Source organism: Triturus cristatus, chromosome 1_2 (assembly GCF_964204655.1).
Source record: "Triturus cristatus chromosome 1_2, aTriCri1.1, whole genome shotgun sequence".
In the NCBI taxonomy this organism is placed as follows: domain Eukaryota; kingdom Metazoa; phylum Chordata; class Amphibia; order Caudata; family Salamandridae; genus Triturus; species Triturus cristatus.
In genome coordinates this window covers 357,808,168-357,834,619 of record NC_140580.1, presented here as the reverse complement: position 1 = coordinate 357,834,619, position 26,452 = coordinate 357,808,168, and the positions used below count along the sequence as shown (strand labels likewise).

General features: G+C 42.3%; 1 protein-coding gene across 2 annotated transcripts in view; it reads right to left on the bottom strand.

Moving 5' to 3' along the window:
* The window catches only part of CAMTA1 (calmodulin binding transcription activator 1), a 3,052,768-nt gene that overhangs the window by 2,310,001 nt on the left and 716,315 nt on the right, over positions 1–26,452 (bottom strand). The window lies entirely within an intron of this gene.

Genomic DNA, 26,452 nt, shown 5'->3' with positions numbered 1-26,452 from the left:
CTTATTTTTAGGGACCAGCACTTGTTGTGCCTCATCAGACAATTCCCCTGAGCAAGAGATGGAAAAACTCTCAAACCGCAAAGAGGGAGGAAGTAAAAGCCAGAAAATCTGTCACTAAGGGAGAAAGCAGAAACCTGTTTTTAAGAGTGACATAATGGGGCGTGGTGTGCATTGTAGTGAATTAAAGAGGTCTGAGGTGGATTCAGGACTATGCAGCCTTGGTATTTGTCACAATGTCATTAAATTGCACCCGCCACAGCTTCTGAGCAGAGCTTTGGGCACTGGCACTCATTCTTTTACAAATTAGGGACTGACCGACACCCTCCCCCAATATCCACTGTTTGTTCCAGTTGCTGCACATTTCACTAGTGAATTCCTCTGCGACTGAACTGAGCATTCTCTACTCTGAGCACCAGGCAGTGCTACCTTTCCATCTGCTTTCGTGTAAATGTATGTACATACAGGTATCTTTTTAAAATAGCAACTAGCATATGTTGCAAAGGACAAAAATCTATTTAATAAGAGAGAAACTGGAACACCCTACCCCGGGCCCCAGACTCTTTTCCTCCATCCAACAGTTCAGAACAGAACTAAACCTATCCTCTCTCTGCAACATCTCCAGCCTTGTTCCTACAGCGGCATAGGGGCATCATCCCCTCTTCTCTATGCTCACTTGCGAACGGCTGTCCCCTTCTCTTACAAATCTGTGGCAGGGTCTTGTGTGTGTTATAATAAATGCATACATATGGGTGGCCGCTCTTTCACTGTTCTGGGTCCTGGACTGTGGAACGCTCTTCCAGGGTCTTTGAGAAACTGTGCCTCGCTTCTTGCATTTCGCAAAGGTCTGAAGACTTGGGGGCATATTATCAAGGACGGCGTTAAAATTATCGCCGCTCTAGCGACAGAAAACTGCCGCTTAAGCGGCGATAATGGGCTTGATAATATGCCGTAGAGAATTCCAATAGAAGCCCATGTTCTGGTGAACATGGGCTTCTATTGGAATTCTCTGCGGCATGTTATCAAGCATAATATGCCGCAGAGAATTCCAATAGAAGCCCTTGTTCTGGTGAACATGGGCTTCTATTGGAATTCTCTGCGGCATATTATCAAGCCCATTATCGCTGCTTTAGCGGCAGTTTCCTGCCGCTAAAGCGGCGATCATTTTAACGCCGTCCCTGATAATATGCCCCAAGGTTATTTTAAACAGCGGCTAGGCCACTTTACCCTCTTGATTAGCGCCTGGAAACCATTTGTGGGTACCTGCAGTGCTTTATAAGATTTTAAACATTAAACATACACGTCTGTGCAACATCTTGCACGATATTATCACTTGAACAACCATCTTTTAGATTGGCTGCAAGAGTTCCTAAAAATAAACAAACAGAGATCCCAAACTGAAGCACATTTACCAGGCCACAGAGCAATATTTGATTCTGAAATTCACAACTTCCATATTCTGGAAACCATACCTCTGTTTCTCCATCACTGCTCAGGCACGCGGAACCCATGATGAGAGGCACAGGGGATTTTAAACACAGCCGTGGCCTACATTCTTCTGCCTTTGACTCTTTGAAAACAGGGGTTTTCAGATCACATCTAGTCAAATGTTACAATTCAAAATCTCAATTTAGGTCCTGCAAGCATCATTTCTCTGTAACAGGAGGAGGCAACAGAGGACTGTTCCAACCTATAAACTGCAGACCTAGATCACCCAATGCGTCAATTGACCTGTGTATCCATCGGTGTTCTATGTATCGCTGAAAAAGAGCAGCATGCTTATCATAGTATACACACTGCGCATGGTAGTGTTTTTATTTTAGAAATGCAGGGCATGCTTTAGTACTTTGTGCTGTTAAATGAAGCAATGATGTTTCCCTAACTGGAATTTGCTAAACTGTATCTGTATCTTGCTAGGACAGGGATGCAGACAGCTTTAGTTGTTTCACCAGCCTTGTTTAATCAAAAACACAATCGTGAATAAAAATGCATACATTTATGCATACATAGAAGGGCTTTGGATGACACATCTTCATCCATTGGTCTCTTCATCTGCCATTCACAATTTGTGTCCCACCTCCGCACCACACCTTCTGCACAGAGTGTGGGACAATGAGTGATCCTAGGTCAGCTATTGGCCCTCTTGCTTTGTCAAGGATAGCATTTTACCAGATCATGTGAACGCATGTCTAAAACATGCGCTTCAGTGCCATGGCTGAAAGGACAAACCTTACCCAATACCATTCTATATGGTATTAAGGTCTCTGCTGCAGACTGTTGACCAGACTTGGTATTTCCAATATACATGGAGTGGCCTTTTCGTAGGTACCTCACTTATGATTGGAGAGATTAGCTGTCCATCTCCCTTTCCGCTTCCTAATTCGATGGTTTCCTCCCTATACCTGTAATTTAAAATTTGTGGATAGTCATGCTTTTTGGAAGTTCATTTGAAAAGTCCTGGTAGAGTTGTCTTGTAATAATTTGTATCCCGTGTTCACGACAGATAGACCCTTGAATCCTTGTTTTCAGTTGTGTATTAATTAATTTCAAGAAGTAGAAATTGAGTGAAGTTAAGGTTGCTTGCCTCTAAATGTTTCAGCAACAGGCAAAAGAACTATTCTTTTGTCCAGGGTAGAATATAAAACAGAGATGATATGTCGCTTAAATATTACGCTTGACATAACCTTTATTTAAAGCAAAAAAGTGAGAAAGTCCTCTCTTCAATAAGCATGGCAGACACATATGAACATTCCAGAAATTTTCATAATTTGAAAGATGTGTATTGAAATTAAGTGTTATGAATATAAGCTTGATTAACACTTTCCTCAGTGCTTAATTTGAGCCGGTGGTTTTCGGTGCTTGGCACAGGCACTTAATTGCTGGCACCACCGCTTAATTGCCTGAACCTGCATTTATGACAGCTGCCATATGGTGGTGCTGTTTGTGTACTTAAAAGATTAGCAGAAAAACAGTTGTTTGTTAATTCAATATACATTAAAAACAACAACTACCTGCCATCCAAGCCATTCTTAAAGCTTTGGTGGTCTCAAACAGTCTGAATTGTCACACTTGTAGTAGTGTGATGGTTAGCAGTTGTGTAAGTACAGTGGCTATGTGTTTGTGCAAACTGCGGTGGCCTCTTGACAAGGGCCCCAGCACTTATTTTTATTTACAAATTAAGCACTGGCTTTCCTTACTCCTAACAATGTTCTTGTTGAGTAATCCACAGAGCTCACCACAACGTGAACTGACTCTGTGAGCTTCAACAATAGCTTTTAGTTGTATGCACCTCAATACTAGTCACATTATCACCCTCAGAAAAGACCAGGGACTGAGTATACCCTGCCCAGACCACCACCAGAGATCTGCAGGTTGCACACACCCAAATTAACCTACTGAAGCAAAATGTAAAGAAATGTGTTACTACATGAGTAACTACAACAACCATAGAGACTTGAAACATTAAGGTCTTGGAGAAAATGACTGGATGCCGTTTTGGCAAGAAGATGAACTACAAAACAGACCTGTTGGATCTGGCTGTCTCTGCATGTTATTTCCCCAAAAATTGTAATCAGGTGGTATTTATCGTACCGAATATATTTTGTATCAGCGGAGTACAATTTTATCAGATGTGATAAATTTCACACCATTTACCTGGCCACACTTAGGGCCTCTTTACAATGGAGGTCATCGCAGGAGGAGTGGGACCGCCTGACAAGTGTTCGGAGGTCTCACTCACCAGATTAGGAAACAACTTCTGTGTAGGTGGTCGGAAACATCCCTTTTTCTACTGCGGCCTGTGGGGCCGCAGCACAAGCCCCAATAGAAAAAGGGATGTTTTTAAACATCCATGTACCGTGTGCCAGGCACCATGAGGTGCCTGGAACGCGGTTCATGGATGTTTGGGGGGCACTACATGTGTCCCCCAGGCCACATAGCAGGAGGCATATGGGGAACAGGGGCCCTGCTGGGGGGCCTGCAAAGTCCTTTTCTGACAGCCTTTCGATGGTGGTTTGACCGCCATGAAAATGCTGTCGGAAACTGACATCCTAATCCCTACGGAGTGCCTCCACAGGCACCGTTTCCATTGCAGGGATTAGGTTCCGACCGCCACCTCAACGGGCTCCTTGAGCCTGTCGGAGGTAGCAGTCTTCCCTCTGCCCACTATGCTCCGACCGCCTGTACCATAATCCGGCAGTCGGACCGCAGCCCTAGATGTCGGGTGGACCGCCATTGACGGCCTGTCGGTGGTTGTCCGCCGACATCGTAATTGGGCCCTCAACTTGGGAGTAAATGTAGATGCAAAAATATTGATATGAGCTCATTAAGGGTGCAACTTTCTTTTTGTGCCCTTGGTGAACCCCTTCTGCAGGCTTTGAGTTATTTGAAGTGATTTATGGTCTGGATACCAACTTTCCCAACAACCGGCTTAAGACTGGAAATACAATGATCGGCCAATAGCTGATTAGATTGCTTGGGGACTGAATTAGTCTTTTTCAAAGGAGAGCTGCAAACCCAATTTTCCAAATATACATTTGTGTTGCAACGGTGAGCATTGTATTCACGAATTGGGAAATCATGGTGCAAATGTAAGGAGCCACTAACTAACGAACGGCAGTTGGACCGGGGCAGTCGAGAGAGCCAGACTCTAAGCTTCCAATGGAGAACTGCATTTCATTCACAGATGTAGGTCTGAAAGCTGGGCTTTCAATGGGATGCAAAATGTGGGGGGGTCCCTCAAAGGGGCATGGTCTGTATAATCAAGGGCGTGACTTAAACATGCTAACTAAATGTTTGTGATCCCGTGTTGAAATATAAACAGAAACTATATCACTAACATGGAATACCTTAAAAAAAATTATATTTATTGTTTAATAATTGACCAGTGTTATTTGCCAGTAAAGTTAAGAACATGAATATAATGCCTGATAGGAACTCATTTCAAAGTTTGATTTTAATTACTAACAGGTCAGAGACCCGGAGGGACCCGGTCCACTAAAGCCATGTCTGAAGGGTTCCCAACAAGGACTCAACCAGGCATTGCCAGACTCTAAAGAGAGACTCTTCAGATGATGCTGTGGGCTTAGTACCTTCATAGATTCTCCTTATTTTCGGTGAAAAGGTAGGCTAACTAATAACAGAATATTTGGGGTTGTGACTTTAAACTCGTGAGTTAATAAAATATTTTAATATAGAAAATATACTTTTTGGAATATTCAGAGTGTCCTCCACTATGGTACATAGGTAGTTGGCTTAACCTGTGGTTCAGGGCATGTTTTGGGGGATTTTACCACCAACTAAAAATAATATTCCAAGCTATAATAGGGGCGAAAGCTGGAAGTGGGGAAAGCTTTAAAAGGAGGAAAGTATGATATGGGATGTAAGCATGGTAAGGGGCGTAAGCATGGGCGGGGGCCTAAGGGCCTTGAGCAAGTAAAGGGACTCATACCTCAGTTGTAAAGGAAAACATTCTGAGATATTTTGATAATGCACAAAATATAATTTGCTTTTCACGCCTGCTTCTTTCCCTCGCGTTTTATTTCTACCAAGATGCAGGCCGTGCCCCCCGCTGCCCTCCCAGACATTCCCTGCAAAGACACACACTCCTTTCCAATGCCTCAACCCGCGTGGAGACAGAAGGAGCGCCGAGCAGCCGAAGAGCCCGGAGGTACCGGCGCGCGAGCACCTCACCGAGAGCGCAGTATTTGCAAGAACTGGGATGGATTTTTGGGGACACCCTGCTAATTTGTCAACCCAGAGCAGACTCGATCGGAAACTCTGGCAGGAACCTAATGAGCTCTTTTCAGAACTTTTTTTTTGGGTACGAGCAACAATAAAAGGTTTTCTTTTATGTGTGTAGATTTTCATCCTTTCTTTCACCATGCCTCTTGTTAATCAGGCCCAGTGCTGCTTCTGGGCTGAAGTGGGCCACATTGTTAAAGCTAAGTTTTGCCAAAGGCCTTCTGTGGCACGATTAAGAACCGCAGGCTGGGCGGGATTCCAGAAGAAAGGTGGCGACTTTGACAACAGTTGACAAGCCAGGTGTGATCACTGACAGAATGTTGTGTTTTTGAGACAAAAGAAGCAAGTATAATAACCGCTTTTATTTATATAGCGCCGACAAAAATTAGTAGGTGTATCCAAGCACTGTAATGCTTTAGTTTTGCTATTTATTCAAACAAATGGCGTTCCATATAGCCGCCATAGAAATACGACTGTTTGAAGACCATCTGCATCTGTGACTGGCAAGTTACACGCATGAATTAACCGACGTAGCTATTTTACCAGCAACTATCCCGATATATCGAAGACGGTAGATGAGAGGGCATCTTATAATATGTGACATTTGGTGACTGATGAAATACCACATAATATAACACATTTATTACTTCGCATTGCTCAAAGATATAAGATATCTGTTGCCGATTTTAAAAGGCGTATCTAAAAGTATTTATTTTGTTAGAAAAATAGATGGAATAAATTAACAGATACGATGCTAAATCCAGGATAAATATTTTCAGCTGATTGTTAAGCAAAGTCTGCTGAGGTCGTTTTGTGATATGGAGGTCGTGGATCGAATCTTAGCAGGGTTGACTTAGCCTTTCGTACTTCTGTGGTCGATAAAATGTACAACTTCCTGATGGAGCAAGAATATTTGTATCAAATTTTTTTTTTCATATGTAGCACTTCGGATAAAAGTGCTGTACAGACTACTGCAGTATCATTATCTCAGTTATAATGTAGCAATTGCTGAGTCATTGCAGGAGCTTTACAATGCATATTAGTTGAGTTATTTGGCGTTCTATAGACACCATATAATCAGTGGTGCTGGAACAATATTCAGAACGGGTGCTGCCATCAGCGTTACGTCATTGAAGTCACAAATATATCACTAAAGCATGGTATGGTAGCGCACTGTCATTTATAGCACATTTTCCATCAAAATGGCCACTAAATTTGCACAGACGTAGTTTTGCTGATACACTATACAGAGCACGATTGATAATGTGTGGGAATCGGGTTTCAATGAATATTTGTCATTTGTGCATCATCAATTAAAGGGTCTTGATACATTTTGATCCTATTAAAATATTTATCTATCTCACTTCAGAATTACCAAAGAAGGGGCTTCATTTGTGCTTTCCTAGTGGCAGATCTATTTTGAAATATTTGTACAATTCAAGTTTTGGCGTGTGTTAAAAATGGAACACCCTACTGCCTTTCCTTTCTCTCTTTTTCACAACAGGGCCACTATTTCTCATTACAAAATCCTCCTACTTTGCAGTCAGAAAAGAAAAAACAAGCACCAGCCTCTATGCTAAATGAATAAACTGCAATTTGTCAGAAGATAGAGCCTTACATTTTACTCTAAGACAAAATATAATTTAAAGGCATCTCCATTGCTCATTTACCCATAGAACTCTATCATGATTATTTTAAGGTGTTGGTGCACCACCCCGTACCTCTAATTCCAGTCTATGCATATAACCATGTGCTATGTTTCTAACGGGTATTTTCAGCAAGAGAATGGACTAACATATTTCTATCCGGGGGACAGTGAGAAAGTTACATCGACAACCTGCCTGGGGAAATTAAATCAGTCGGCCGTTCATCATCAGTGAAATGCTGAGACTTACGATTCCAACAGATGCGCTCTAATCACGGACATGACATCATCACACATGTACGGAAACAACTAAAATGGCTGCAATGGAATTACCCCATAAAGAATGTAAGTGTTATCCCATTCACAGGAGAGGATTGAATATTATATTCCCTTACTCCCTCTAATTGATGGCATCTGGTGTAGCTTGGTTCCAGTGGCACAGTGAGCACGGGACCCGTTTTGGCAGTCACAATTCAGTGGACATCAACAACAGACAAATAATTTGGGTACGACTGGCATAAGAGGCTTCTTAACAAGTAACTTACTCAGAATGACGGGCATTCCTCTTCGAGGAAACCTACATCAAGAACAAGTGTCCTTATGCAAGCATCTTCCATACCAGTCAACGACCCTACCATGCTCCCAAGCTCATGAGTGGGCTGTAGCTAGAACTCTTCCTTCATATACTAGCACCCAACCCAAGCTTTATACATGGCACCAAAGGGTACACCTACTCAGTCATGGAAGCCACTATTAGAGCTACATAGACATCATGTAATGTAGCTAATGCACCGTCATTACATCACTCACCTCCATCTACAGACAGAAGTACAGCAAACAAATACTGAGATATTACTCAAAGGGTGTGTTCACCTGCACAAGAAGAGAAGGTCACACTGTATCAATTATTGATCAGGCTTCCTTGTTCCAAAACCTACAAATCAACCATTGGGCCACCACTACCCCGCCAACAAACCAAACTCTGTTACAAGTAGGATGCTTTTTCACGACTTAGGTGACTGCTTATTATCATAGGTTTCCCACACGAGGCTCCGTAGAGGAGGGTCAATGACTAAATCATAGACACTCAGCGCACTCAAATTTAGCTTCAGTTATTGGCACTCCAGGCACTACACCACAAATAAACCTCCCCAGTGCTATAAAGTGCGATATAGAGTAGATATAAATACTAAACACAAGAACGCACCGAAAACTTGAAGTTCATGCCTCGTTCCTAATAGTGAACTGTGCATGTGCATAAATGAGATCATTTTCAACTGCATCTGATACAGAAGTCCAAGTCATTAATTCCTCTTGCTGACTAACATACAATTGCTCAACTTCTAGTTTTATGTAAAATTTGCATGCGGAGGTGGGGTGATTGCATCAGGCGTATCCCCACATTTAATTTCTAATGTCAAATGTTTTGATCATATATTACCAGTTAAGAAGGCCTTCCACTGGATTCCCATTCACTTCAAACCTCCTGTTACCAGTTAAGAAGGCTTTCAACTGGATTCCCATTCACTTCAGAACTCCTGTTACCAGTTAAGAAGGCCTTCCACTGGATTCCCATTCACTTCAGAACTCCTGTTACCAGTTAAGAAGGCCTTCCACTGGATTCCCATTCACTTCAGACCTCCTGTTACCAGTTAAGAAGGCCTTCAACTGGATTCCCATTCACTTCAGAACTCCTGTTACCAGTTAAGAAGGCCTTCCACTGGATTCCCATTCACTTCAGAACTCCTGTTACCAGTTAAGAAGGCCTTCCACTGGATTCCCATTCACTTCAGAACTCCTGTTACCAGTTAAGAAGGCCTTCAACTGGATTCCCATTCACTTCAGAACTTCTGTTACCAGTTAAGAATTCTTCAACTGGATTCCCATTCACTTCAGAACTCCTGTTACCAGTTAAGAAGGCCTTCAACTGGATTCCCATTCACTTCAGAACTCCTGTTACCAGTTAAGAAGGCCTTCAACTGGATTCCCATTCACTTCAGAACTCCTGTTACCAGTTAAGAAGGCCTTCCACTGGATTCCCATTCACTTCAGAACTCCTGTTACCAGTTAAGAAGGCCTTCCACTGGATTCCCATTCACTTCAGAACTTCTGTTACCAGTTAAGAAGGCCTTCAACTGGATTCCCATTCACTTCAGAACTTCTATACCCTATGCAGTTAACTGGTGAGGCCAAGTGTATCCAGCAAATAGATAATTCAACGAAATACCGGTTTCTCAAGAAGAGTGAAGTCCTGAGTTTGAAAGTACCAAAATCTGACAAAGTTCATACAAAGGTCTATTACTTCTCTGAAGATGCAACCAGCCGCGGCCCTTGCAGGAAAGAGCAATGGGGGCGGTATTTGGACAGATGACGAGGAAAAATTAATTATTTATTTTAATTTTCCCTCGTGGTCGTCTGTCGAATCCCCCCCCTCTCCCCCCACCGCTCTTACCTGCATGGTTGTGGATGGATGCAACTGCTATATGGACCTGTGTGCCACAATAATTGTTTCGCCATTGTCATTACAATTCACGAATCAACTTAAAACAGCGCTTTTCCAAAAGATATGGGAGTGATGTTCGTATCACGTGCAGTGTACATTGTTTGCAGCACTGAATATCTCTTGCTTCCATTTGCATTTAAAGTATCCAAACACCTAGGAGTAGTTTACACTGTTGAAAAGATGACAAACTTAAGGACCACAAAAGACCACACATAAAACAGCTCTTTCTTGTAACAAACGACAATCCCACCCTATGGGTGGAGTTATTTGTGGTTTGAGGGGTTGGGAATTTCTGATGCATTTAAAATGCATGGTTTAGTGGTTCTTTATAATTTAAGACTATCACAGACGCCTTTTATATCCTTTTCCATTGTGTCGCATCTTCCAGGGACGTGTGCCCACGGCTGTCTTTTTTCATGAATATAAAAGATTTCGATTAAAACCAAGTGTTTTTATATTCCTAAAATAGAGCACGGAGTTCTGAGCATTCATTACCTATCCATCATAGCAGCAGCAAATACCGGTAACACGATAGAACATTATTATTCAATCCTCACACATCCCTCCAAACTTGTTTCAAGTGTATATGAAATGACCTTCGAGTTCACACGGTTTTTGCTGCTGGTGCATTATGTAGATTCGGCAAACAAGGTTTTGGTGCCCGGCCTCTCTTCAGAACAGTTTAAAATCAGAAATGCATAATGTGAAACCACACAAACACGTTTTTTATCAAAATGTCAACATCTATTCGGCTGCTAATCTCGGTATGAAATATCTAGGCATGATGTGCTTTCAGGAGCATACTGTGACTTCCGGTGCAGGAAGCAGGCTGGCTACAGAGTGGATTTAGACACCGTCTCTAAACCCCAAGCTGTACTATTCAGCTGGCTTATCTGGGATTATATTTTTACAGAGCTTTAATAGGCTGCAAGAGGGCACAGTTATTTTTCCCATACAGGTTTGTGTCTTTCAATGCTAATGTAGTATTACTGAGCATTGAGCGGGGCAATAATTTGTGTTATTGGCCCTTGAGCAGGTCAGAAATGCATGTTATTGGTTCTAGTATAATTTATAAGTGCCTCACACAAGTGAGGGCACGCAGGGAGGGTAAATGACGGATGTATGATGTTACAACGCATGCTGTTACAACGAAAGTTTTACAACGCGAGTGCATTGACAACGCAGGACATTACAACGCAAGTCTTTACATCGACTTGCACTAGATGGCGTGCTAACATTAAAAAAGTGTAATTTACTATTCCAACTCCAGTCCACGTAACAGTAGGGAAGGTGTTGGGATAGTAAACTACACTATTTTTAATGTTAGCACGCCATCTAGTGCAAGTCGATGTAAAGACTTGCGTTGTAATGTCCTGCGTTGTCAATGCACTCGCGTTGTAACAGTTTCGCTGTAATGGTAGTGTGTTGTAAAAGTTGCGTTGTAAAGGTTGTTCCCCGTAAATGACAATACTTAGTGGCATTACCCAGGGCAAATGTCAATGATGCTACTAGAACAATTTAAATGTGGCAGCCAATTCACCCGTCTGACAGTCCTATTCCTGAATAAAAATCAATCACCAGCGGTAGGAAAAGTAGAGTTTATGGACTGCACTAGCATGATTACTTAATGCACTCAGCAAGACTGTGCTGCTGCAGCACCGATGAATGACCAGAAAATTACCAGAAAAGGTATGGACAATGTCTTTTGAGGGCCTCATTTAAAAAAAGCATTGGATACTATGTGCTGTTGCCGAATGCACTTTCGAACTCAAGTTGAGCAGCTTTGCCATGGGGCATCTCATTGAATTTCTTTAGAAGAGCTAGAAACTGTAGGAACAAAACAGTCACATTCTGATTGGCAGGTGGAACATTATTACATCACATGACTGACAGTTGCGGAAAGCAGGCTCTCTGTCCCAACTAATGCCTTCTTCCTGAGGAAAAGCAATGGCTAGACCATCCTGAACATTCTATTGCATGTTTTAATATCGCCTTACAGCTCGTCGCCGTGGACTTTACCAGCCATTAAAGGCCCACTCCAGTGTTAAAGGCCCGAGCATAAGGCGAGGGCCTTTACTAAGTTAGCGGGCCTTTATTGGCTGGTGGAGCCCACTATGAAGGGCTCTAAAGCTATTAGAACATTCCACCCCTAGAGGGCAGAATGCTCTAAGTTGTAAAACAAAGGCCTCACAGAGCCCGAGGGGGGTTGAAATCCCCTCGGACTCAGTGAAGCCTTTGTTCACAGCAACATCTGTGAACAAACATTGGAATGTTGATGCTTCGGCTTCTACCAGCCATTAGAAGCCCGGAGCACTCCACTGTCTTCAATGGAGTGATCAACATTCCAATGTTCTAATTTTGGTTAATGTGTTCATTTTAGCTCTTACAGCCCTCGCCATGAGTAGTGGGGTGCAGATTTAACTCAAGCTTTTCTGCAATTAATCCACTCCATACAATTACAGGTTTATTGGGTTATTTTATGCATGTGGCTTTACTAGGTGCACCCAGATATTTTGCATCCAGAAATACCAGGTGTGAAAATATCTCACCTGGAACCACGGGTGCGGAAAATTAAAATGCCAATACAGATGAGGCTACTAAAAAAATCCTTAAAGTCACTGCTGGTGGTAAATCAGAACAAATAGCCCCGTTAAAATCCAAATGAAAACTCAAACAAAAACAACAACATAGTCATAAAGTGTCTAGTCTTTGAAAAGGTATGCATCTTGCATTAAAACAAATTAAGAACCCACAAGACATTATCCCATGTAGATGAAATGACAATGCCTACAGCACAGAAATCATATTCAGTGCATGTGAACCCAATTATCCAGTCTGATCAATGTATAAGTGCAGACTGCATTTTTTCTGCACGCACATAATTGTGAATAAAGCACAGGACCTGTGTCACTTTCAGCTTCAGGAGGTAATAGTTATGCAGCTATAACAGGTACAACGCAGAAAAAGACCCAACAACAAATGCCCTAGCCACAGACTAGCTGCAGACAAGAGCTTGGGTAGATCAGGAGATGCCGCAATCCATTGAACATGTCTAGGGAATATATACTCACAAGCTTTCTCCTGGGCAGGGACGCCATTCACAGCCTACAGGAGGCAATAGGGAATGCACTACAGGCCAATATTGGACATGGACTGCCAATCCCCACCCCATTAAAATGTTGACAGTGTTAAATTTTTGGGCTAAAGGAGGATTTCAGGGTCCTGTTGATATGCCATGGCCAAGCCTACGTTTTCAGATGTGGTATAGCAGGTTATTGCAGCCCTCCTGTATCTAGCATCACATGACATCTTCTTTCCAACAGACACACACACAGCAAAAGCTGTGATGGAAAGTTCCATGCCCTTGATTCGTTTCCTAACATAACTGGTGCTCTGGACTATGCGCACGTGGTACTTGCACCACTCAGAGCCACTAAGCATAGGTACCACAATCGGAAGTTGCATAACACCATAACTGTTCATGTAGAGTGTAATACAGATTACTAATTACTCTTAGATGTGCCCGTTCTCCTGGGTCTACACATGATCCAGTGATCCTCTGAAACAACAGGATTCCAAATACCACTCACTAAGGTTAACCAGTCATATGATGGATCAAGTGGTTATGAAACTCTACAAAATAGACATGCCCAACAGCAGAAGGATGACAATGGGGCGTTCATCCAGGATGAACAGACTCAGCATTATTTTTAGAACATACATTTTTGTCACAACCACTTTTTGGAGCAATAATTCAAATGCACAGTAAATAACACTTCACACAAACTGCAATGTGTCTAATAGTTATTAGATGAAAAATCCTACCCTTTCTCCATCCCTACCAAACAATTCCATATAAACACACACTAGGAGAGAAACCTGTACCATCTGCATCAACAAGCAACTTCTGTGCAGACAGGACCAAATTAATGGTTGTCCAATCGCCATATGAGCACCCAGGTCATACAACCTCCACAATACTCTTGCGCCCAACAGTTCAGAAGTCAGGAGATGTGAACTCCAGGTGCACTGTCAAGTGCAAAAGTATCATCCTCTCCTTCAAAAAGCCTATTTGAGGGCGTAATAACCTTTTCTTTGTCCTGATGAAGACCTGGTTCCAAATCAATGATAAGTGGGCGGAATGTCGACACATAGTTAAACTAATAGCTTGATGCATTCATCTACAAATGAGCATAACATTAAGTTGCCTGTTTGCCACCATATATTCAGTTCATGTGATTTCATAAGCATGCTTATGTGTGTTATCTATTGTTTGTCCTTCACGTGACCTTCGCAAGCGACTTAGCTGCCATCATTGACCTAACTGAACACTCTTGTGTTTGAATATATTTTGCGTTACTAAGAGAAAATCCTTTTTTCTATAAATTGGTGTGTATCTTCTTTCTTAAGTGTTTCTAGAGAACCACTGCTTAGCCTTTAGGTGACTGATTTCGTATAATCATATTTCAGGCAGAATCTATCTGCAGAGTGTATATGTAAAATCACAGATTTTGAGGATTACAGGGCTCACCCCGTGTGATACTATTTGATGTATAATATGAAGCAGCTCTGAATATGCCTCTTGGCACTGCAGTAACCAATGATCCCTAAGAGAATCAGATATTTATTTGAGGGTGATGGAGATGGTATACTGGTTTGGCACACAATGGCTGCATCTGATGCAGGTTACCCAGTCTTTCTGTAACCTTTGTTAGGGTCTGGCTGTTTGTTTCACACTGATTTGCAGGTCATGCCTGGCTTGGCTCTGGGAGGTGGTCTTTCTTGTGTGTTCCTATTTTTTGTGCCCTATACCTCATTTTCTTATTTTTTTGTAGAAAAGCGACTCATGTCTCATCTAACATGCTTTTATACCCACACATTTCACCAGCTAAATTAAGTCAGAGAGGGTCATAGAATGGAGACCCAGATATCACAAGTGACAACGGTTTTAATGGTGTTTTTTCCTTCTATTCTCTTATTTTCCTCTTACATTGCCTCTACGGTCATAATAGTAATAACGCCACTCAATCTCCACTCCCAGCTGAAGTTTCAGCACCGATGGTGGTCCCTTCCTGTTGCTAGGCTGTCCTTGTAATGCTTAGCAAGCAGGTCTTGAACCCTCCTTTTAAGATATATGAACCTCTTTTTAGTCTTCCACTGTCTGTGGCTGGTGGAGACGGCATTGACTTTATTGGTGGCGGCCTGCCACAGGTTTTTGGTGGTGTATGTACCATGAGGTTTCCCATGATGTGTCACCTCCTCTTCAACCTGAAGCTCGAGCTCAGAAAATGTATGTTTACTAACTTTCTCGGAGGGCTGGTGTGATGTTGGCTGATTAATTTTTTAATATTTTTATCCTGCACAGAGGATGGAAGTGGATTGTCAAGTCACACTCATCCAGGCCCTACATTTCCCTGATGCCTTCAGTGTCAGGCTGCTTCACACATTCCTCCTGCAGCAAGCTTCAACTGGATGATGTTTGAGAACTCAACTTCCTGTTTTGATATATAGGAATGATGTATTTCCTGTGTCTCAAATCTTGATTTCCAGGCTTTATCACATCTTCTGCATATGCAGTAATTCCAGGTGCTGATTTTTTGCATTAAAAAATAACAGCACACAAAGCATAACATGTGTATTTATAAAGCACACGTTCACCCAAGGGTATCTTGGCACTGAATAACAGATTTTATTGTTACCCAACTCAATGGTACTCATTTTATTGACCTCAGAAGGATGAAAGGCTGATTGGACTGGGACCATGAGGTCAAACACAAGCCCCTACAGTGGATGCGTTAGTCCACTAAGCCACCAGACCCAGCTGAAAAATACTGGGTGCAATTCAGGGCTGGGCTGGAAACTGAAACCGGCCATGGCAAAGAGCTCGGCCGGCCCCGGGGAGAGGGAGGATGCCAGTGGATAGCTTTGTGCTGCTTTTCACTTATGTTGCAGAGTGTCGATATTGCAGCTATGCTGCAAAACCGGCCCTGGTAACAAAAACAGCCTGAAGGATCTAAAACCGGCCTCCACCCTGGCAGCCCACCGGGGAAACGCCCGGTGCCCGATTCGGCCAGCTCAGCCCTGGTACAATTCCACACCCAGTGATTCTGAGGGACCATGAACAACACAATCTCATCTCCTATCCAGATTAAGGATTAATAATTGTTATTACTGGCGTGGGATAATGGTTTAAGTGTTTTCTTGTACCTTACAAAACGTAAAATGTATTTCCCAAAGAAAACTGAAATATTAATATTTCTTGGTGATTGCTTACATTGAGCCTTACTAAAGCAGGGAAGATTTGGTATTTCTAGGCACATGGTAATAGGCTCTACATCCTTTCAAAGATTGTGGACAGCAATCAGAAATCAAATCATCCATTGCTGCTTGCTTGTGGACAGGGCTAGCTGAACCTGTGTTATTTCCTAAAAAAGGAAAAGCCAAACAACTTCCAAAATTCTCACTGCCCATTCATCATGACGATCAAGGTTTACTAATATAATGTAAGGGCACACAAGACGCAAATCACTATCAGTATGTCTTACTCCGTCTCAAATATGAATTACACCTACATATGCATTCATGATTCAGTTTTAGTGTTTTATATAATTATGTGTTGGGTGTGACTTACTCAAGTATTTCTAAACATGCTTACTCGTGGAAAAGTCTGTGTCAATCACAAAACCTTTTCTCCATGGATAAGTAAAGTTTCACTCGTGTGTCTTCACTCGTTAGTCAGACCTAAATCTGGCCTTTGATTGGCCCATTGTGGCAAGAAAGACTCAAAGGAAAAACACTGTGTCCCCAATGTTAATGACTCAAAAAACAAAACAAAAACATAGGCAAGGGCATGGGGAGCAGGGGAAACACATTAGGTAGGGAATTCAGCTCAGGAAAAACTTGAGCATGAATCAATGATTGTCCAGTGGTGAAAAGTCCTAGAACCATTACCATGCATGTTCCCAAGTAGAACCGTAGTTAATGTTTTAGTGGAAAGATTTGATTTGCATCCACCCATCCCTCACAAATTAAATCCCAAATAAAACGTATCCTTGGGGCTGGATTGATTATGGTTTGGGTGAGGTGAGCAAACGGCACTTTTACGATACTCGCGGACACTGGTTCCCAATATTTTGTGTTGCAACTCTGACCCCGGAAGATGTTAATCTTACACAGCAAACTTCTTATTCATTGAAACTAAATGGGCTATCGAACTACTTTCTTTCCTGTATATGTGTGGTAAGGGAGAGGTACTTCTATACCGGGTGGTAAGCTTTGGGTGTGGCAAGTCGGGAGGGATGTCCTCGCCCTCTCTTGCTAGTGAGTCCCAAAGGATTTGGTACACCAAACAGCTTAAAAAGGCCTTCCAAACTATGTTGTCTCAGTCTGACCATTGAAAAGAGCAGAAAAGCAGGAGAACCATTCACCAAAATATGTGTTTACAAATATAAACTTTGCATAAGGAAGGGGACACACATACATGTCAATAATGTGCTATTCACAACAATGTGAAAAGTATGCATGTCCTTATGTACATGTATATCGGTGCCGTATTCACAATGCAATCGTGACTAATAAGGCCCTCTGTGATGTAAATGAATGCCATATACACATTAGATGTGATGGGAGGTCAAAGGTATTTACTTTCATAGCCGACATTTCGCATATGTATGTATCCAGGTTCTGATCTTAGCTCAAATCATGTCTTGCTGCAAATAATATTAAACTGATTTAAAAGCTTTTTACACAGCCAGGCCATAATGTGTGCATATGTACAGCGTTTTATTTACAGTTGTGCAGGGTATACATATGTGGTATTACATGTGGAGAGGAGTTGGCATGAGGGAGAGGAGTTGGCCAAACGGCTAGGGCGGTGGACCTCAAATCTGGTGAACTGGGTTCATGTCTCGGCAGTGACGCTGAACATCCTGTGATTCTGGGCAAATCACTTAATCTCCCCGTGCCTAACAAAAATGAATGTGTCCTCATGTAACGAAACTGGTGCTATGTAAAGCGCTCTGATACCCGATTCGGGTCAAGTTCGCGCTATAAAAAACTCCGTAAAAAAAAAAGTGTACTACGTGACAATTACACTTGTCAGAACATTATCAGAGTGTCAATATGCCCATGAAACATTGGTGAACACTTGCACATTCACAAGTTCTTGGGCAGTCAGAGACATTTGAAGTGCACCTAGCACACGTTCTCTGCACATTACTTATGTCCGAATAAATGAATCATGAGTGGTCCAGAAACTGGGGAAATTACCCCACTCTGTGCAGTTTTTTATCAGGTAATAAGATATAGAAAATGATTTCAGCACTGGAGAAATTGGTAAAAATAAAAATGCTATAGTGTTCACAACCCAAGACTTATGTTCTATAAACATTGTGTACTGCACCATATTTTAGGAAATGGGCATTACAATCTTGGCAGACAGGGTTACTCTGTCACATATATGACGGATTTCTTCTCCGCCTTATTATAATTCCATGATATCCGCACGGCGGACAGGATATCCATCATGTTTGTAATGGAGTACCCCATATGCAAACAACGTAAACAGGCCCAAAAGCAGCCTTTCCAAAAAAGCCCACAATTTGTGCTGGTTGGTGTTGACACAATGCTGTGCAGGGTTGTGATGCCAAGAAACCGGGGATCAGTGCTGACAACTCCAGTACCTCATCTTAACTCAGATTCAAGTAAGCCCAATGAGAAAGAGCATGAGGTAGTGTGGTTGCAGGTGTTGGGCACAACGCGTACTTAGACTTGGACCCTAAGCAAGGGAGACAAAGACAGAAAAGGAAGAAAGGAGGATGAAGAGAACAACAAGGAACCGGTGTCAAGAAAGCAACGACTAAAAAGAACTGAGGGGAAAGACAACGAGAAAGGGGGCATGTTGGAAACGAGGTAGATGGAGGAATTAAGACGTGGCAAACATGGTACCCACCACGACTGTATTTGGCCAGACATTTTGTGCCCCTAAACTAACGGATGAAATTCCACTGAATGAGTAATCAGGCTCTTAATAATAGGGCGTTATAGAGGATGAACGACCAGCACACGGTTCCTACTACCTTCTTTAATGCCATTTACAGTGCAGTGATCCTATACCTTAAGGGGCCATCCATGAATGTGCACTGCTTTCCTACTGGAGAACTGTTTACAGCGCTGAGATCCAATTACTGGATTTACTGGCTCTCCTCTTCTCAAATCTGCAATTTGTAAAAATGCATTAGCAAATTAGCAGGCAATAACGAAGAAGGGCTGGGAGTGTGACCTAGAAAATATTCTCTCGTTATATACAATGCCATTTACAGAAAAGGTACTAAATATTTTTACAAAATGTTCGGTATCATAAAATGAGGAACTGCACTCTGTCCTGGATTTTAACTCTTTGACAGTGAACACGAAGGATATAAATCAACTCTAACTCCTGCTGAAGATGTTTATAGATCCTTGGCCACCGCTGGAAAGTGCGGAACACTTTTAACGATTATATCCTGCGTTGTAAGGTGTGTACATCTGCTAAAAAAAATTTTTTTTTTTTTAGAAAGATCGCTTTAGGGAGTAATTTTTTTCAGAAGTGGACCTGGATTCTTTTGCGCCAAATACGATCCACACGGACAGAACTAAGTTCCCATTTAGGACCATGGTATTAAGTAGTGTGTTGCAGTAAAGCTCCAATGCCGCATGTCCTCCTTGGCCCACTTTGCACTGCCCATATAGATCCACCTCTTAGTACAGAGATTCAGCTACTGTTACTTGGCATTAGGTTTACATTGGACTATATCATTTCATTTCTTGTTTGATGCATATAGTTCTGGAGGAATGGTTTAATCCCATCAAAATCCAGTCCTAAAACACCAGCCAAGCCCTAAAACCTTTACATTGGAATGGTGATGTCGCTCACATTGTAGGCTGCTGAGAGGTTGAGGACAGCGTAGCCTTGCTTACTAATGCTTGTTAAAGGTGATGAGAGTGTTTGCCTGACGGTTGGCAGTGCAGACTGTTTGTCGTGCAAGACACTCGAAACTTGACTGAAAGTCATATAGGACCTGGTCCTGCTGCGCTTACTCCATTGGTTCCCTGTTAATTTCCATTTCCAAGGTGGTACCAACATACGTGTGGTTGAATAGTGGTCAGTAGTAAAACAGCACCTGGGAGTATGTCCATGGCGTCTTCAGGATTGGCAAAATGTTTGTTTTTCATCAGATCACTGTTCTGCTTAGAATGGAAGAGTTAGTTATGCGGGTGATGTCGGCATAGAGCTGTGTCTTTTCACGGCAAATGTAGAGATTTCCTTTCTCTAAGCTAGACTTGTCAATTCTACCTTTACCACACGTTTGATGGTAGTAAATGATGACTAAAGAGGGGAGTGGTGGATATTGGTATCTTATGTATTCTGTTGTCCACAATGGATTTGAGGATGTTTGATATCGTAGTCTAAAAGAATTCCAGAATGTCCCAGCAGTGTTTCTGATACCAGAGAGTGTGTTTTTTTAGCTTTTCAGAGTAAAATAGCTTTTGATAGACATTAAATCAGTCTTCCGCATGCACAAAATCCAAATTAACGGAATGTGGTTTCCAATATTATAGAAGGAACTTTCTTTAGAGTCAAATTCAAATAAAACCCACAGAAGACTTCTGACGATTTACCACACACTGACCAGTCTTTAACCTTCCTTTTGGACATTCAAATGCTTTTCTGCCCATCAATAATAACTGATAGGCCTGCAAACTTGAGTCGCGAAAATTCAATTTTATAGTTAATATTTGTTTTTATTGCAAGAGATACACCTATATAGCTTATGAGCACAGGAGATAACAATTTAAAACTATTTCTGACCAGAATAAACTCAAATCAACGTCTATATTAGTAAAACTCTAAATAATCGGTTTTTAGGGCAATGCTGGCTAAAATGTTTAATGAAATTTTGACATTCAAAACACTTTTGGAGTAAATGCTGTCTCCTGATAATTTTCCACTCACCAGTTACTGTTCCTGATACATACATGACTTTCCCACAGCAAGTGGTCCCTTAAGAGACTTAACAAAAAGAACTGCTTCATTTTACTGGTTACACAAATGTGAAAAAAGTTTTGAGAAAATCAAGCCTGCAATTGAGAATGCCACTGATATGGCCTGCTTTCATCCAAAATTTCATACAGAGGTTGTTGTTGACGCCAGCTCAGTTGGGTTTGGCGCGATCCTTGCCCAACATAGTGGACACCCAAATGCTCAAATGCATATTGTGGCATATACAGCAAAAGTTTGTCACTAACTGAAAGTGCCTATTCACCACCAGTTCAACCTTTCACTTTTGTAACGGATCATCAAGCATTACTTGCCATCTTTGGCAACCCAAAAGCCAAGATGCCTCCAAGAAGTGAACGTTGGGGTTTGTGAGTACAAAAATATGACTACACTATCCTGCACTGACCAGGAAAAGATCAAAACCCTGCTGACTACTTTTCATGAGTGCCAATACAGTGCTCTGGTAACCCGTGCAAAGTGTTGAAACCTACATTTGCTTCATTGTAATGTCCAATACACCTGCCGCTATTTCATTAGAACAAATCATTGGTGCAACGAGCAAATGTGGTAACATGGAGATGCTAAAAGACATTATTGCAAATCAATCTTGGAAACAACACATCCAACCTCACTCATTTATTTATTTATTTGAGGTTTTACAGAGCGCGAACATGACTAGTTAGGCTATCAGAGCGCTTTACAGGGATAAACCTGTTACGTACAGGAAACGCAAAGTGTGACCACATGTGACCACAAATATCAAAAGTTAAAAATTTTTAAAGATGAACTGGCTGTTACTCAAAAAGATATTCACGATGTTCCAGAATTGTCACACCAGAGAGTCTGCAACAAAAAAGAATTGAAGTGGCCCATTGAGGTCTTTGTGGACTTTTTGCCACACGACGAGCTCTCCGAGGTCGAGTTTTGTTTTCTTATCTTGACGAGAGAGCTGAAAGAGAGTGGAAGACCTTTCATTTGTGCAATTGCTTATCTCCCAAAACCACTCAGCATGCCTTGAATATGTCCGATCTGCCAAAACATGTATGGGAAAGAATTGCTGTTGACTTGTTTGGTCCTCTTGACAATGGACATCAGCTGATGGTGGTCATCAATAAATACACCCATTTTCCATTGGTAGATCGCTCACCGACAACTCAAAAATGAGTCATTGAGAGGATAGATGGCATTTTTGCAACATGGGGGGTTCCATCAATTCTAAGGTTTGACAATGGTCTACCATTCAACAGTTGAGAATTCAGAGATTAAATCATCTCAATGTAAAGGATCAGAAAGGCATACCTATTTGGCCACAGGCAAATGGCATTGTCGAACGCTTTTTGAGGACACTTAAAAAGACCGTCCAGCATGCCACATTGGAGAAACTTGATCCAAAGTCTCCATGCTGTTCTTCGAGCTTACCGATCAACTCCTCATTCAACGACAGGTGAAAGTTTTGCAACCTTGATGTTCAGGAGAGCCATGACGACCAAGGAACCACAATGGACCAACAGATCTACAGCAAATGGTTAACTTCATTAACCCCTTCGCTGCTGCGGACATTCCGCTGCAGCGCTGGGGGGGGCAGGGGGGCAGCGTGGTGGGCCTGTGCTCATGACGGAGCCGCTCCGTCATGAGCCACAGTTGAGCTGTGCTCATGACGGAACGGTTCCGTCATGACTCCGCCCATTTGCGTTGTCCCCCCGCACAGGCGGGGAAACAGCGCCGCGCAGACGGAGCGGCCGCCAACGGGAGTGTCATGACGGAACCGTTCCGTCATGAGCACACGCCAACCGTGGCTCATGACGGAACGGTTCCGTCATGAGCAGGGAAGGGGTTAAACAGACTTGTGCCATAAGCAAAAGATGAATGTATATGCCAACAAACGTCAATGTGCCAAAAACATTACTTTAAATAAAGGTGATCAAGTATTGGTGCGATAACAGAGAAAATGCTAATCTGATGCTGCCTTTGATGCTGAACATTGCAAAGATTTAACTAGCAAAGGACACATGGTGACTGCTCACCGTCCTGGAAAGTCCATTATGCAAGATTATTAGCACTTCAGGCATCTGTTTCATCAGTCACCAGTACAAGATGTCAGAAATGAGACTGGTTTGATTGAGACTGTAGAGAGCCCAGTGACTGCATCTGTCTCTACATCACCAGTGCCAGTTACTTTTATTTTGTATTTAACAACGGGGGAATTGTAGTGTCTTTTGAGTTAGCGATGATGGGACCCTTTTGGCTCCTGAAGGCCTCTGTAGAACTATGACGTAAGTGTTCAAGAGTGGTAAATAGAGTTCATGTTGAGAACATTGAGTTTGTAGTTCCATGCATCTGAATAAAGAGGCGTACTACCAAATTCATTTATGAGTCCCCAGGCTGGGGAGGATGCTACAGACATTAGGACCACCGTCGAAGCTACAGTCAATAATCTGTGGTTGGCCTCAGCTTGCTGGTTTGCCACCACTGAAGGAGAGATGACTTCCAGAAAGGTTTCTAAGTCTGAACGTATTGGGTTTCATCAAGACCTACACCAAGTAGCAACCCATCGAAGTTAAGGCCCTCCTGGGCACAGACTTCAGACTTTGCCTACTCAGAGTTTTCCAGCCTTCGTCAACGACTCCACCAGAACCCCGCTCTTCTGCAGACCATCATCATTGACCCCACTTTGGGTCCAGTTTGCCCTGCTGACAACTCGTTGATGAAAACATTTTCTCCATAAAACTTTCTATGTCTGTATGTGATCCAAGTTCCATCAAGGATCGGCCTCAATCTTTTGATTTTGTCCCTGTCTAGCGTGAATAGATAACAGTTGGCACTTTGTGCTTTCTAGTGCTTTTTTAAATTCAAAATTAAAAAATTCATATCTCCGTCTACTTATTCGATTGTTGTCATTTTGGTGTCTTTTTATTGACTAAAATGTAATCTGATTTTCTAAATTAATTTAGGATTTTTCTTGTGCTGTGTTTTCACTTTATGAGTACTTAATACATAATTTACACACTGCCCCTAACTTAAGCATAACTGCTTTGTGCCAAGCTGCTAGAGAGTTAAGTGCAAATTTATTTAGAGACTTTTGTACTTCACCCTGACAAGAATTGTGATTATTGTTTGAGGTGGGTCCCCACCTTCCTCAACTAATACCACCATTTCTTAGATTGGAATTAAGATTAAAATGCATTCCAATTTCCCCATTGTACTCACCTGCATCAGCATAAATAATAAAAAATAAAAACAGCTATGAAAAAGACAGCTGCCTTGTGTGCCTTCTTGTTACAAATCAAAATATCGCATTTCATTACTGCTGCAGTGTATGTTTGACGTAAATTTATGAACCACACTTGTCAAACAATATTTAGCACTTGAAATTATAGTACAGCAAATAGGATTACAGAGCGATTCAAAGGAAAAGCAAGCATCATTATATATAATTACAGTACAAGCCAGACCTCCAGGATTTAGCAGGCCCACCGTTCAGCGGTGGTTGCCTCAAAGTCTGCTGTGCTTTGTTAACAGACACTGCAACGCACGCTGTTTTTAAACCTGGCCGTCTCTAATGTAGAACTAACAAGAGAAGCCCGACTGCGCTTTTGATAAACCACAACATATTTGAAATTAATTATTTACAATTCATTTCGCAAAACTGCTTTCGATTCTGTCAGTTACTGGGAAGAGCAACTGCTACGCCTGACAAAAAATAAAAAAAAGCTTAGAAAAATTAGAAATACTATCGATCCGTGAGCTTTATTTAAAAAGCCAGTTTAGTCTTAACGTGCGATGTAATCTAACGTAACAGAAAACACAAAAATAAATAAGGGCGGTTAAATACTATACAAATGACCAGTTCTCGGAGGAAATCAAAACTGGTGTGTTTGTTGAACATGCACAGGAAGTAAATGAAACGCCCCAGAAGGCCTGCGTGATATTTGCATAAATGATCAACAGCGCGCAAGATGTTCCCATCTCCCAGGGGTGCAAGCACGAGTCTCATCGATGCTATACATATCCAGCATGCTTGTCTTCTGCTGTCTCACACCCATTGCACGACCATACTGGATCAAAAGAGCATGGTGCTAAGCACTTGTGCACTAGTATGTTCGTGTGTCTATTAGTGAGAGAATCCACTCTGTTAAATGAACCCACCAAGGGCAAGTTGGACCTTAGTACTCCATCGACTGATCGGTGCGGGCCCACTGCCAGAGTCTAATATTTACAATTAACTATTTGCAAAAAATAAATAAATAAACAAGCAAACAAATAAATAAATAAGAGGCTTAAAGTTTTCTTTAGGAGTCGGCCAGCAGCGCAGCGGAAAGCCTGGGTATCCGAATACTAACGCTGCCTATTCTTAATTCCACCTCATGCCGTCTCCTTCAACAGGGCCGGACTGAAAAAACAAAAGCATCCCTGGCAATGTTGACGGACCAGCCCCCTTGCTGCTTCTGGTACTGGGGGCCGATATTGCAGGACCGCCGCAAAACCGGACCCCGGTAATACAAGCATTGGCATGGCCAATAGGTCTCGCCTTTGGGACCTAATAAGTATTTAGCCATGCAACAGTTGCATAACTAAATACTTATAAGGTCCCAAAAGCGAGACCTATTGGCTATGCGGCTGCGAAAGTGATCGCCATCGCGATCAAACATCAAAGTGAAAGTAATCGCGGTAAAGCGCGGCGCGCCCGCCCGCGCACATGCACTGTAGCTCTAGGCTGGCCTGGTAGCACTTTTTGGAGCCCTCTCAATAAGTCTCGCAAGACCCGCGCATGCGCTGGGTCAGGCTAGACCTAAAAAACAGCTCCCAACACTGCAAAATTGGCCACCACACTTCAAGCCTCACGGGGAAACGCCTGATGAGAGACGGAAGTGGATAGTGGTCGAAGGAGAGGGTCGGACTGGACCCTCTCCTTCGACCACTATCCACTTCCGTCTCTTTGTCTCACTCTTGCAGGTTCTTTTTCATCCCTGTTTTCACCCTTTGTTACTGCTTTCCTATCTCTCTCTTCTCCCTGCTTTCTCCCTTTGTTCTTATTTTCTAATCTTTCACTACCTCCTCCATTCTTACTTTTATAGCTTTTTTTCTCTTGCTTTGGGTCAAAATGATGCTAAAAAATAATTCTGGTCCATAGAAATTAGTGTTTGTTCCCCACTATGTACACAAACTAAGCACGGACCATTCGATATACGTAAGAGTACTAACCTTGAAGCTTGGCTCACTGCTCTACAATGAATGCAGTGATCTTCCCAGTATTAAAGAATACATCATCAATACAGATGATGATGTACCTGCACCTGGAATGGCCCCAAGCACAGTGGTCCTTCAGCAATACCATAGTTCACCATCTTGGCACTCCCAACTATTGCAAACTGGGTTTCGTGACATCCACATTTTACATATGTGCACATTTGCCCCGGTGGAAGAGGTGAGTGAGTTGGCTGAAATGTCTGCTTGCATTAGTGATCATATTACCTCTGTAGGACGCATTATATACCATCCACTCTGCTAGCGTGTTTGGAAATCTTGG